Source organism: Podarcis filfolensis (assembly GCF_964270895.1).
Source record: "Podarcis filfolensis genome assembly, chromosome: 12".
In the NCBI taxonomy this organism is placed as follows: domain Eukaryota; kingdom Metazoa; phylum Chordata; class Lepidosauria; order Squamata; family Lacertidae; genus Podarcis; species Podarcis filfolensis.
Window position 1 is genome coordinate 18870642 of NC_139614.1, and position 12629 is coordinate 18883270.

Genomic DNA, 12629 nt, shown 5'->3' on the forward strand with positions numbered 1-12629 from the left:
CCTGCCCCTTTGACAGAATAGCTATCAGCATGGTTATTTGAATGTTAAATTCATCTAAGATTTGCAGCAGCTTCGGTTCTGAATTGGCATAGGTACAATCTGATTCACAATATTGTTATGTATTTTGATTTAGTCAGTTTAGTGCCACTGGAATCAGTTGTTATAATGTGAGTTGCACAAGTGCACAACCATGCTCAAGAGATGCTCAGTATTTTTGAAAACCCAATTTGTTCCAATTGAACTTTTGCCTGGAAGGGTCCTGGAGGGCTGTGTCTTAGGCAGCTGAATGAGTAGAAAACTTTGTTTGGCCTATAGATTGGATTTGAAAGTATAAATATTAAAATAGAGGTAATAGTTGATAGATGTGTTGCATGTTGCTTGTTACAGAAAGGAGGTTATCACAAGCAATAACTTTTCCAAAAGGCAGACACCATATATGTACTCTATAAACAGAAGCAATGCCAGTGAAAATACACATTAAATTTTATTGTGAATTTTATACTTCCCATATTATACTTCCCATATTTGGGGTTATTGTTTCATAGAATCATGGAGTTAGAAGGTACCCCCAAAGAATCCCTGACAGATGTCCATCAAATTTCACCTTGAATGATGGAGAGTCCACCACCTTCCAGTTTGCATCAGCTGAGTGCTGCTAAGGAAATTGCAAAATCTGTAGAAGGTGAATTGTCTAGCTCTATTTTTGCATGCACGCCCATGTGCTCTTTTTACATTATCTTTAATACCATTTGCCCTGAGACTGGAGAAGCAAGGGGAAGCATACTCTGCCCTCTGTCGCAAGTTAGAGTACTAAGGTGTTATCAGGTAGTTGAATCCCTCCTATCCAGAAAAGAACACCAGCAAATGAAAATCCGCCTCTCCGAACAGATATCAATGCTATTCACAATTTACCTCTTCGTTTTGCCATTAACAAACTGATTCATCTTCTCCACCTTTTCTTTCTTCCCCATGTGTATTTTGTCCTTATACAGTCATACCTCAGGTTACAGCCGCTTCAGGTTGCATTTTTTCGGGTTGCAGACCACCAAAACCCGGAAGTACCGCAATGGGTTACTTCCGGGTTTCAGCGGTCATGCATGCACAGAAGCGCTAAATCGCGCTTTGTGCATGCGCAGATGCACAGACGCGGGTTGTGAACATGCATCCCGCCCAGATCACGTTTGCAACCCGAGCGTCCACTGTAGTTTGTAAACAAGACCAGGATCTCTCCCTCTCTCTCTCTCTCTCTCTCTCTCTCTCTCTCTCTCTCCCCCCCCCTCCCTTTCTCTCTCACTGTGTGTGTGTGTAATGTGAGTTGCTTTTGGAGACAATGGGGTAGACTAAGTTAGTTGAACTTGGGTCCTATTGAAATCAATGAGATGTTAGTCACAATAAAGTCCCACTGATCTCTTCTGACTTGAGCTGGACCCAACCGACACTGTAAAGCAGAACAAATAATAATAATAATAATAATAATAATAATAATAATAATAATAAATCTAAGCAAAATGTATATTATTTTTCCTGGCTGTTTCTAAATAGTCAGGTAGATTTGATGAATTCCAGACTTGGATCCGTTGCCTAGCGAAACAACAATGGTTGATGATGCATATGAATGCAGCACTCTGGGCCTAAAATTAACAGCCATTCCTCTTGCTCTCCCAGCCCAGCAGAGGAGCACAAGAGAGCTCCCCACTTCTGTGATTATGGGCTGTGAATGATATAATCAACATGCACTGACAGTACACATCCCTGTCCAAGCCAAGTGATGCCTGTTGCAGGGGAAAAAGTTGCTGAAAAAGTTTAAAAACAGGGATGCAGAAAAGGGAGATATGGGGAAGTCGTTGAAATAAGGTTTAAGAAAAAGAGGTTATGAAATTATATGTGTTTATATGTTTGTTTGTTCATGTATTGTTAGTTGTAGTGTGTCTTAATTCATGTTAGAAAATCAATAAAAATTTATTAAAAAAAAGAAAGAAAAGATGTTTATTACAGATGGGTGGGAAAAGGAATTCAGTTACCAGCTAATCAAGTGTGGTGCAGCATATAAACATAAATTCATGGGTACATTTAACCTAATACATTTACAACCCTAAATAAAATAAGTTCTTAAAAGAGTAAAAATATTACCATGCTAACGATATGGATGAAAAAGGGTGGAGCGTCCCCACTTGACATGAAACTCCAGAAGGCAGAAAGGAGATTTAAAGTATGTCTCAAATTTCAGTGGCGCCCTGTGCAACACCAAAATTTGCTCCCTCCCCCCCCGCTTTTAGCATTCCATTTTAATCATAGTTGCAGAGGCTCCTGTGGCACCCCCAAGGCTCAGCGCCCAATGTGACCAAACCATTTGAGCTCCCCAAAATCAGCCACTGCTGGAAGTGAGGTTAAGATTAAGTAAGAAGGAGAAACTATGGTTTTCTCCACCCTTTTAGAGGTTAGGTGGGGTCTCCTTACTAAAAGTTGGAAATTAGAGTGGGCTTAATGATTGTAATCGTGTCTCAGCCATGTTTTCTGCTGGGGTCTGGTTATCAGGAAGTATGGTATAAATGGTATTGTTCTGTTTGACCAGGTGTATCAAAACTTGATCTGCAACATAGTTGAGTTTCGAATCGGGTAAGAGAGAATCCTACTTCCTGAGGTGACTAGATTACTTGCTGAGAGGACTTGGCCCAGGCAAACATGATTTTTGCCAATCATTGCCCATCTCTGTTTTGCTACTATATATCAAAGTAAGGACTCAAACACAATGTGAAGGTAAAAAGTTGAAGGAATTGTGTTTCCCAGCATGCACTGGTTGTACCAGCTTCCCAATTCAGTATACAGAATCGAATACTAGTAAAGGCAAACGGTAAAGGACCCATGGACAGTTAAGTCCAGTCAAAAGTGACTGTGGGGTGCGGCGCTCATCTTGCTTTTCAGGCCGAGGGAGCTGGTGTTTGCCCACTGTCCGCTTTCTGGGCCATGTGGCCAGCATGACTAAACTGCTACTGGCACAAGGAGGACAGTGACGAGTGCCAGAGCCCACGGAAATACCGTTTACCTTCCTGCCACGTTGGTACCTTTTTATCTACTTCACTGGTGTGATTTCGAACTGCTAAACTGGCAGGAGCTGGGACAGAACAAAGGAGCTCACCCCGTGGCATTGATTTGAACCACCGGCCTTCTGATTGACAAGTCCAAGAGGCTCAATGGTTTAGACCACAGCACCACCTTATCAAATACTAGGGTGTTGTAAGCTCCTATGTTCTAGAACTCAGTCTTGTTTAATGTGCAACGCATAATCTTTTGTTCAAACCCCTCATTCAGAATATCTCCCCAAATTATCAGAATCTGAAGTTATCAAAAGATGATGGAAACTGTGGCAAACAGTAGTGTAAAAATAAGAGAGGTGGTCATCACTCAGGAGTGCAGTACTTCAATTTTTTCCCCTCTTAGCAGATTAGCTGAAAAGAGGCCATTTGCCCCCTATGATTAAAAGCACCAAATTTAGTGCCTAAACGATTATTGTTATTAAAATTTCAGATGTCTCTCTAGGTGAACTCAATTACAGTGACACAATGGAGCAAATAAATGTAAAAGCCATCGGCCTTATTTTATCCTAAAGGTCAAATACATCAGACTGAATAATGGTTAAAATAGACGTGAGAACCACAAATGGGGCATTGATCAAAGACATTTTGGATTACAGGCCTCTTTACCTAGATTTTTAAAAGTTGTCATTTGTTTCAGCCTTGCACTGTGACAAGGTTTATATATGCAGTAAGTGTTGGGTTTAAATAAGCAGTAAGTGATTTTCGTAATAATTTTTTGACGTCTTCCATTAATAACCCTTTTCAGTATTGCTGTGCTTTGTTTTGCAGCACAGAGATTCAAGTCTTGTTTCTGTTGTCTCCATAGTAAAGCTTGCTAATACAAAGCAGTTGTATAAAGCTACTCTCCAAAGGTCACTAGTGAGCAAAAGAAATGCCTGCAGTGAAGCCAAGAGCCAATGCCAGAGTGGATTAACAACAGGTGTCTGCCTTGCCCAATGGGTTCATTGCAGTGGATTAGCCTAACAGCTGATATTCAGAGATGTGCATAACTTCCACAGTGCATAGAAGGAAGGATGCTGATCTGATTTGTCCAGGATACCACTGTAGCAAAATGAGTCAGCTTTGTCTAGCTCTGCTGCATGTCAGTCGTAGAACTGTAGTAACCGTTTATCAGACCGATAGTTTGTGATAATATTGATAGGTACACTAGTTCCAAAATTGTGGAAACCTTTTGGAGAAAGTGTATTTCTGAGGTTTGATGGCTCATAACACTACTTTTTTTTAGTAATACCATAAAATTATACATCAATAGAAAGATAATCTAATGAAGAATGTAATGCAACAAAGTTTGTTCAATTATCTGCATTCCATCAAAAGTTAAAGCCAAATAACCAGAAAAAGGAATGTTTACAGAGCCAATCAGGTGTCATCTTGTTTTGGTAATGATGGCTCATAGCACCACTTTTTTTTTGTGTAATACCATAAAATTATATATCAATGGAAAGATGGTATTATTTTATGGTATTACTCCAAAAAAAGGTGGTGTTATGAGCCATGAAACCTCGAAAATACACTTTCTCCAAAAGGTTTCCACAATTTTGGCCACTACTGTATAATCTAGGATTGTTCACCAGTTATTTGCCTAGACACTTCCATGCCGCTTCTCCATTTTTGTGCCACTTTTGCTTAATTCCACTAACACACCTGGAAGTGCTGGTTGACCCAATTTAGCAGAGCAGCATAATGGATTGAAGCACCGGTGCTGTTAAAAGCTATAATGTTGTGCTGGGGCCTGATTTCCGCACTACTTATTCCACAGTCCTGTTTCCACTCACCTGGGAGTAAGCTCCATTAAACTTAAGGTTTTATATGCAAGTATGAATACCTTGGATTTCACCCGGTAGCTCAGTGGCAACCAGAGGGTGCTTCCAAGACTTGTGACACATGGCGTCATTAGGCTGCCACACCTACCAACCTGGCAACTGCATTCCACGCTAGGTGCCCCCTCTGGAATGAATGGATGGGTGGATGGATGGATTAACTAGTCCTCTGATAACTAGAAAGAGAAACAACAGGATTTGTTGTTATTTTACAGTGGATCTGAGTCGATGAGCTTTTTTCAGCTTCACAGCTTATGTTCATCTTTTTGTTTAATATCATGCTTTTCAGCTTGTGAAGCTTATCCTATTATTCAGTTAGTAAACTGTTAGGATTAAAACTATGAATAAATAGTTTCAATTAAAAACCATGAGTGTAGAAAAATCAAAAGAAGCTTTCATTCTCCCTCTCATGCTCTCTCTCTCTCTCTCTCTGATAAAATCCTTGATTCGTCCTGTATTTGTCCAAAACTATTCCCATGTTACAATTTTAACAGCAGTGATCACTGAAGTTCTTTTTTAAAAAAGCACTTTGGAAGCTATTTTTGAACATGCTTCACCTAGATTGCGGTGCAAACTAGGTCAAGACATCAGAAATCCTGACCTTAGTTGTTAAGTTGGGACACAGGTGGGGTTGCTGCTGGCCTGCTTTCTGCTGTGCCGTACTTTCACCACTATGGGTGGGCAGAAAGTAGTGCTGCCGTTATCAGTTCAGCTGCTGGTTATTTGTTATATTTGTATAGTGTCCATCTAGTATTCTATAAAAATTACATTTTTGTAATTTATTTGAGCAGGTGGGAAATCCGGGTCACGGGCAATGCTTACATTCAGAAATTGTAGAAATCCTTAGTCCACAGTGGCTTACCGGTTTGTTCAAAGTCCACACAGTACTCCTTATTTTCTTCAGGGTTTCTTACAGCTCTCTAGATCAGTAGAGAGTACATTCTCAATACCTAACAATAGGAAATATAAAATAGTTCAGACAGTCTTGCTGTTCAGCAGCATTGAGTTGACACATCCATTTGCTCCACAGGCAGCCTGGTATTTTCATCAAGGAGGTCTTCATTCTCTAAGCTGTATGCAGTTTAACTGGGGGGATAAAGATCGTGATTCAAATCTTAAAGTGAAAGAATGACATCTTCCCCCTTTTCTGTGCTTAATTTCATTATCAGGCTGTAATAGCAGTGACCAACATAGAACAGACATGGTGTCTGACATCCAGGATCTCCATGAAATCTCCCTGCTTCTTCATTTATCTCATGTACAGACAGTAGTTGATTATCATTTGGTTGCCTCCTTATAAACTAGGGAGGGGTTTGGAAATCAGGTGATGAAGAGCGCACAGCTCAGTTGCAGTGCACATGTTATGCTTACATAACGTCCCAGGTTAAGTTGCTGCCCTCTTCTCCCCCCCCCCATGCAAAAAAGTGAGGGATGACAAAAAGAATACCAGTCAGTACACTAAAACTGTTTATTGCGGGGCCAGAGGGATAGTGTGAGATTTACTCAGGTCCCCAATTCACCTTGGGCAACTGAATTGGGACCTGAGTTCTTCCAAGCAAATTGCACAAAAATTATACAGTACCTACTCTTTGTTTGTTTCATTTATATCCCACCTTTTCTCAGTGTTAGGGAATGGTCTGGAGCTGAAGATGGGGGAATGCTGTCTCAGGCAGATCAGCTTCTCTCAGAAGAAGAGAGGGAATATTCTCCCCCCCCCCCTCCAGGGTTTTCAGAAGCAGAGAGAAAGGCAGATACAGACACGGAAGCTGAACAGCTTATAGAGGAGCTGCCCAGCTACGAGATAATGACAGGAGAAGCGGAAGGGAGGGGACAGCTAGGAGAGACGTCAGTCGAGAGTATGGGGGACCACCCCCTGTCCCCTGACTCAGAGGTCTGAATGTATCAGAGAAAAAGGAGGCAGAGGGAGGGGGGAACTTCCAGTTGGTGCCTTTCTTGCTGTGGAAATCGTAAGGAGGGGTTAGAGTAGACAACTGGCCTCCTTGCAGAGAGCTGTGTATTTGTGATCACAACATGAAGCTGTAATAAAAGGGCTATAAATCTATCAACTGCTCATTAATTCTTATCTGTGAAGTTACCAAAGGGAGGGAAGGTCTCTCTGAACTTGACACTCAAGGAGTTCAAAGTAGTGTCCACGAGTGTCTCTTCCTCCCCACTTTATCCTAACAACAACCCTGTGGAGTTGGTTAAGCTAAGAGTGAATGATTGGCCAAATCACCCAGTGTGCTTCATTGCTGAGTGGCGATTCGAACTCTGGTCTTCCAGATTCTTATCTCACACTCTTAGCAGTATACCACGCTGGCTCTCTCGAACATCACACTGGAGTAAGTGCTTCTTTATTAGGCAGATGCATTACTGATTGGACTGCTTCCTTTGTTCTGAACTAATAATCACAGAGGCAGCAAAAGCACCTTAGAGGCTTTTCATGGGATATACACAACAAAGAAGGCATTTACTGGAAATCTGAACTCTGAATAAGTGCTGCAAGTTGAAATAGACAGCACTGGTCTATCATTGTAAGACAGGTTATATAGAAGTCAATGACCTGTGTGTTCTAAAGATAGAAGGTGGGCAGTGTGTGTGTGTGTGTAAGTGTGTAAGTGTAAGGTAAGTATATACAGTGGCACCTTGGGTTACATATGCTTCAGGTTACATATGCTTCAGGTTACAGACTCCACTAACCCAGAAATATTACCTCGGGTTAAGAACTTTGCTTCAGGATGAGAACAGAAATCATGCAGTGGCGGCAAAGCGGCGGCAGGAGGCCCCATTAGCTAAAGTGGTGCTTCAAGTTAAGAACAGTTTCAGGTTAAGAACAGACCTCCAGAATGAATTAAGTTCTTAACCCGAGGTACCACTGTAAGTGCTCAAAATTTCTCACCGGAGAGGTTGAACTCTATGGAAGGCTGTTTATCTGTAACTCCAGACAAATTGAGTTTAGGAATTTGGAAAAGCAAGGAATTTGGGAAATCCATGTGGCCAGAGCTTACAAATGCAAGAAAATAACTCATGCTTGCTTTCCCTCTCTTTCTGAATGTTACGTGAACTAACTGCTTAGCTCCCCCCGACTCTCACTTATTAACCTTGTGTTACATTAGGAACTGTAATCCTGAAAACATAGACGGAACCCATCAGTGTGCATAAACCAGTTTAGATGCATAGATGTTTCTCTGGCTACTTTCCTTCAGGCAACTGTTTTTAGCCATTCAACAACATGAACAGAGAATAGTTTGTGCTTCATTATGTAATATTAAAATTTTAAAAGTCTGCTTTCCTAGTTTCAATCACCACACTTGTCCTTATTTTTTATCTTCTGAAATGTGTGTTTCAGATTAAGAAGCTTGAATGTCTGCTGAGAATCGGATCCAAACATGCCATGAATTAAAATATTAATACTTTGCTTCTTAATGAACAGAGACACTAATACCACTCTGTGTATTAGTCTTTCATGCTGCCATGCTGATTATGAATATAAATTGCATTATGGAAGAATGCTTTAAAAAAGAATTAAATCCAAATGTAGCATTTGGTGTGCAAAGTACATTTGTTTTGAAGGTTGTGTTCAGTGGATTATTTCTGTCAAGCTTTCTATTTATCACCTCTTTAGCCATAAGATAAAACATCCCTTTCTGTTGAAATACAATCACAGTAAAATGCCACCTCATCTAAACAGATGACTGTAATCAAAATGCACTGTTTTTAGAAATATTCATATTTCAAACAATTATGTTTAGTGAGTTCTTGCCAGTTAAGCTTGTTCAGCTAGGAGCTGCATTTTAATGAGAAAGCGGAATGGGCTTTAGCCGATACGATCCATTGGCAGAAACACAATCGAATGAAGGAAAAGTTTAATTGGTTTTATTTAATTCAGTCACATCTAAGGTTCTTAACAAAGACAACAAAAAAACTGTTGTGGAACTATGAAAACTGAGTATTTTTCATTGACGCTGTCATTCATTAACTCCAAATGTGTGTATGGTACATTCATAAGGTATTAGAAAGCATTATTATTTTGATTTAAAAGTATCAAAATATTTTAATTTCTTTCTCAATTTTGTTATTCTTGGAGTAGTTGGTCTAGATTAGCTGAGAAGCTCTAATGAATAGATAGTCTAGAACCAGAATCACAACCCAACCACTTGGTGAGTTAATGCAGGGTTGACTATGGTGTGTCATGAGTAATGGACACTGTAGGTTTAGGACATTACGTGGTAAATGCTCCCCTCCCAGATAAAGATTTAGCATTATGGCATATTTTCCGTAATGTTGTTGTTGGCGTATGACTTCAAATGAACAATCAGAATCCACTTGTGTACAGCATGATATAGGCTAAATGCCTAGCAGCTGTTTCGCAAGTATGAGACTAAAGCAACCAAGCTATAAATCTGAGCAAACTGCATGAAAGGCTATATAATGCAAACTGATTACTTTAGGTCTTGAATTAATCTGGCTGTGAATAAAAATAACCAACAACATACCCTCTTCTAATTTTAACAACCGCTGTTGGGAAAAACTTGACAGATGGATCATTACATGAGTAACCATTACAAACCAACACTGTGATCCAACAACACACACACACACACACACACACACACACACACACTACTAGTCCCCATGAAGGTGGACCTTTAATCTCTATGTCAAAACCAAACAGTTAAGGTAGTAACATTAATTGGATTTAAATACTGTGGACAATACAAGTAGCCTTTTGTGGGCTTCATGGTTTTAAAAAAGAGCCGTAGACTGTCTTGTATTTTGCATTATGAAAAGCAGAAGGTGTATGCTGATCTACTTTGACCATAGAGGCTCTTCACGTGGCGTAGCATATTATTTAATATGGAATTTATTCACATAAGTGACACGAATCTCCATACAGCACTGACATGAGGATATTCCACACAACTAGGCTTGCCACCTTTGTTCTGGCAAAATACAGGGCAGGGCAGGGCAGGGTGAGGCGGTTGGGTGGCAATTTAAATAACATTGCATGGATGTCAGTACGGTACACTTTATTATCCTTCAGGGGTGTAATGCTGTGTATGGAAGCATAGGAGGGGTTAACAAATGAATCTTTCATTTAATTGGCTCATTTCCATGTAACATAGTATAGAAGACAATGTACCACAAAACTAAGATTGTGGAAGAACGTACCATCACAAAACTAATTTTTCAATTGTGTTTTATAGTAGTGCACGTATTTAAGGAGATTCCATGTAGGGGTGGTTTTTATGTTCATAACCAGATTAGCGTGGAAAGCACTTTTAGGTGTTTGAATCCTATGGCACTCCAGTAACATATGCAGGAAGAATTTGGATTGAGTGAATGATGTACCTCCTTTCCATGTCAGCACTGTCAGTAGCTGCATGGGGAAGACATTACATCGTTCAGAAGCCCCATGTTGTTTCTCCTTTTAGACATTACCCATTTTGGGACCCAGAGCGGTTCCCATGAAACTCTGCTAACATAAATTCAGCTTTATTGTTACTACTGTATACATGATTGCTATCATCCTGGTATTTTATGCAATCTGCCATCTATTCTTACCATTATTTCTTGGACATGGACATCCGCCTAGCTTGACAAAATTTGGCACCCTTATTTGCATTCAGTTAAGTGCTGCTACTTATAGTGATTTAATGGGCTCAACTCTTTTGTCCACTCCTAGCTCCCTTGATTACCTTAATAGCAGGTAATTCTAATATCTCCTGCGGCAGTGTTCCTTAGCAACAAAGGAATTAGAAGAATAACAAGTGGAAGCCTGAAAAAAGAAATCGGCAGAAAGGCTTATTCTAATTGGTGTAATCTAAATTCAGCCCTTCTTACCTCTGTGCAGCCAACTGCAAAAGCACACATGAAGAAGTGTTCTTCTAAATGGAACAATATTCATTTTTATCTCAAAAATGCTAAGCACCTGGAAGTCATGTGACTCACCAAAGGAAATAAAAAGCTTTTTTGGGAAAAACCGGAGCCATCCTAACCCTCACCAGAGGGGATTAGGATTATGCAGAAGAGCTCCTCTGTTGGGGGAGATGTTCTCCACTGGTTGCAGCAGGCTGCCTACCCTGCCTGCCCTGGAGGCCTCTGATAGGTCTATAGAAGGAGCCTGCTGATGGTCTCTACTGGCAACAGGGGCTAAATTGGGGTGTTCTGGGATGCTGGCGGCGGCCTTGGATCTGCAGATCCAAAGCTCCCTGGACCTGATGTGGGTATTTTCCATTCAATTGTAAATTGGGATTTCAAATCTTATAGGCAACCTTCATGAGTAGACAAGGCTCCCTGCTTCAGACTTCACCATTTGACTTGTGGAGGGTGACTGGCACAGAATTGCAAGGGTGTGGAGCTCACTGTGCTTTGTCCTATTCACCCTGCTCACGTGTAGCTTTTACATGCAAGCAGCATGCCTGAATAGGGCTCATAATAACAACATATTGACAGTGTTTGACACCATTATGGCATTAAAGTAAATGTAACCTTAAGGAAAACAGGAAAAGGACAGGAAAGAGCAGGAAAGGGTGAATTATTGCAACTACCTTAAAGGTAAGATTCATATTCTTATTTCAGACCAAAATGGGGCAAGAATCCGCTCCTAACTTTATTTGAGAGCTGCATATCACCAGCTTGAGTTTCACCCTGGCTCTAGATATATCACCATATTTATCACTCACTTTCATATTGGGTGATACAAAGACTAAGCTTTGGTGTCTCGTCTTCTGCTGAAATTTTTGAGAATGTAATCCAAGAAACTCTAGCCGGGCTCCCTGGTGCCTTGAACCTCAATGATGACATTCTTTTGTTTGGAGCAAATCAGAAGCCACATGATGACACCCTTGAAGCAGTTTTGGATTATTTGCAATACAATCTCACACTGAATCCTGGGAAGTGTGAATACAATGTGAGTTGTTTGGTTTCTTCCCCTTTCATGTTTTCTTTCTCCTGAGCCAAAGAATGTGGCAGCCGTGCAAGAAGCTGCAGAGCCACAGACTTCATTTTAGCTATCCCAAATCTAGCCATCATAACTCAGCCCCTAAGAGAGCTCACCAGCAAAAACAAAGCTGGGAATCGACTGATAAATATCAAGCAGCTTTATCTCAGCTTAAAGTGTCCCTTTCTAGCTATACAGCAATGGCATATTTTGAGCCCCCAAAACACACAACTCATAAAAAATGAGCCCTTGTTAGGCTTGAGGGTCTTTCTACATAAACAGACTCCAGTAGCTGTATATTTATCACAGTGTATGCAAGTAAAGCACCCTCAGCTGTTGAATATCGCTTTTCACAAACAGAATGAAAAGCGTTGGCTGTAGTGTGGAATGGCTTACACTTCCACTTGTGCTGATTTGGACACCATTTCATAATAATCACAGATCATATGCCACCACAACCCATGTTCATCAGTGATTCGTTCCAACTACCGACCCACATTGAACGTTGGATAGCACAACTTCAAGCTTTTAATCATACTCCAATATATTGTCCTGGCAAGTCAAATGCTGCTGATTATTTTTTCATGACATCTGTGCCTCAGACTTCAACCATTCACAATTCCGAGGAACTGACCAACACACATGTACTCTTCGTTTCATCCCAGGCTGCTCCAAAAGCTGTGACTCAACAACAAATTAAAAATGCTGTGGATAAGGATCTCTGCCTGCAACATACAATTCTGACTCTTCAGAAGTGGCAATAACCTGTTT

General features: G+C 40.6%; 1 protein-coding gene and 1 long non-coding RNA gene across 11 annotated transcripts in view; one reads left to right on the top strand and one right to left on the bottom strand.

The window, feature by feature from the left end:
- ZNF385D (zinc finger protein 385D) overlaps positions 1-12629 on the top strand; it is a 589542-nt gene that overhangs the window by 320868 nt on the left and 256045 nt on the right. The window lies entirely within an intron of this gene.
- On the bottom strand, positions 5006-10609 carry LOC310745659. Its single transcript, XR_014540288.1, has 3 exons — positions 10481-10609; positions 5778-5865; positions 5006-5076 (listed from the first exon to the last, which is right to left on the bottom strand). It is a non-coding gene; the product is annotated as an uncharacterized lncRNA (long non-coding RNA).